Here is a 2,145-nt window from a genome sequence, read left to right on the forward strand (position 1 = left end):
CAGGAGAGTCCTTTACAGGAACAACCTTCTGTAAGCAGCCTCACTCCACAGTGTGTATGTAGGTGTGTGTGTGTTTATAGGGGTGTGTGTGTGTGTGTGTGTAGAAGTGTGTATATGCATATAGGTATTGTGTATATATGTGTATGTAGGGTGTATGTGTGTGTCTAGGGATGTGTGTGTAAGTATGCATATAGGTGTGTGGGTGTAGCAGTGGTATATATGTATGTATACAAGGGTATACGTAGGGCCATGTATGTGTAGGGGTGTGTGTATATATAAGGGTGTGTGTGTGTGTATGTGTGTGTGTGTGTGTGTGTGTGTGTGTGTGTGTAGGTGTGTGTCTAGGGCACTGAGGCATTCCAGTGCACTGAGACTGGCTGCTGTCACTTCTGTCCTAAGGGTCAGAACCCCACAGAGCAGGCCTGAGAAACAACACTGATGGCAACTCTGACGGTGGGAACCTGTTTTGTGGGTCACGGTTAGCCTCAGATTTTCTCTCAGGTCAAGCTGACCCTGTGGGCCTGTCCAGCCAAAGGTCACACCTGTCCCTCCAAATCCAGCTGCAGCCTCCCCCACCGGCAGACTGCTAGTCCAGCCGTTCTTCAGCGGTTGGGTCTGTCATTTCCACAGGCTTCTTGGTGCCGATCCTCTGGCTTTCTGATTTTCGCTTTATTTAATTTTTTTAAAGAAAACAACTCACAGATCTATGTAAAAAACCGTTTGATTGATGCAGAATTCAAAAAAAAAAATGAAAGAGTAACAACCAAGCAAACCAGTTATTGTGTAAGAGCTGTACGGGTAGACCCACTCAAACCCCAAGGTGAGTCCATAACTACCTGGGGAGGATCGTTTGAATGTCACAAAAACCTGAGGAGGCTCCCCTTCACCTTGTTGCTAGAGAAGCCTGGAGGGTCGGGCCCTTTTTCAGCTCCTTTCCCTCTCGGCTCAGCACCCTGCTGTGGGCTTCCCTTTCTTTGCGGCTCAGGCCAGCCCCGCCCCCACCCCCAAGCTGTTTCAGGCCTTTATATCAGCGGAGAAAGGAGGAGCTGAAATTAGATTGTGTGGGAGGTCAGCCCAGAAGAGGGAGAGGAGCTCCCAGTGGTCTGAGGTTTCCTAAGTGACTCTGCAGGTTCTTCCTAACCCCTACCCCCACAGGTCCCCCATGCACATTCCACTGCTGTGAGAGTACCGTGAGCCGGCACAATAGAATCCAAGCAAGATATACTAGAGGCCGAGGGAGGCCGCTCAACGGTAAAGGGCTTGCCTAGCCTGTGGGAGGCCCTGGGTTGGATGGTCTTTGTTCTTGGTGGGGCGGAGGAATGACACTACAGGTTGTTCCCAGGGCGTCCCCTCCCCCACTGTACCCGTTGGACACAGACCTTCTCCTGCGTGGATGAGAAGATTCTGAACTTACAGACCGATGCCTGAATGCTTTTTCTCGCAGTTGCTGTGGGGAGGACGTTTCAGTCAACACACACTGCCTGGGTATCTGCTGGGGGTGCACTAGAGAGCGAGAGCCCTGCTCTTACGGGTTGCGGCGGAGAGCATCTGTCTCCAGACTTAAGTAAATGTGCATTCATGAGTGAGAGTGAGTAGCCCTACCCACTTTTATGTCGAGATAAATTATATGACGTACTGCTATATTATACATATATGTACACGGATGCAATTATTTACGTATATTATCAAATAAACATGAGATGAAAACGGATGAGTTTTTTTAAAAGTTGAGAATCGTGCAAATGACTTGTTGCCTCCAAGTCTGGACCCCGCAGGTCAGCGCACATGTGGTTGCTTGCTCGCTTCTGAGAGCCACCGAGGTCATCCTTTCTAGGAAATGGATCTACACGGTTGGCTTCTTGGGCTCCGGTCAGAGCACTGACCAGCAGATTGGGTTGGAGGTGTGAGGCCACGCTGTAAAAGGAGGGAGGGAGGGAGGGAGGGAGGGAGGGAGGGAGGGAGGGAGGGAGGGAGGGAGGGAGGGTGGAATGTGGTTTCCAGCTCGCTTCTACCAAGAAGAAAGTACCTCAAGGAGTAAAGCCAAGGGTTTCAGCTGCAACTCCTTTCACCACCTCGGGATCTCTGCTGTGACCAAGTATTGGAGAGAAGCAGGGAGGTTTAACTACTGGCAAAGACGAAGGGAAA

The 2,145-nt window shown here is 50.5% G+C and overlaps 1 long non-coding RNA gene across 2 annotated transcripts; it reads left to right on the top strand.

Annotated features, from left to right (window-relative positions):
• The first annotated feature begins 1,034 nt into the window (after window positions 1-1,034).
• LOC134486288 (uncharacterized) lies at window positions 1,035-1,707 on the top strand. Of its 2 annotated transcripts, none has more exons than XR_010065095.1 (2): window positions 1,035-1,251; window positions 1,343-1,707. It is a non-coding gene; the product is annotated as an uncharacterized LOC134486288 (long non-coding RNA). The 2 variants fall into 2 exon arrangements; XR_010065096.1 differs by having other exon boundaries at window positions 1,445-1,707.
• The last annotated feature ends 438 nt before the right edge of the window (window positions 1,708-2,145 follow it).

The sequence above is a fragment of the Rattus norvegicus genome, chromosome 3 (assembly GCF_036323735.1).
Source record: "Rattus norvegicus strain BN/NHsdMcwi chromosome 3, GRCr8, whole genome shotgun sequence".
NCBI lineage: Eukaryota > Metazoa > Chordata > Mammalia > Rodentia > Muridae > Rattus > Rattus norvegicus.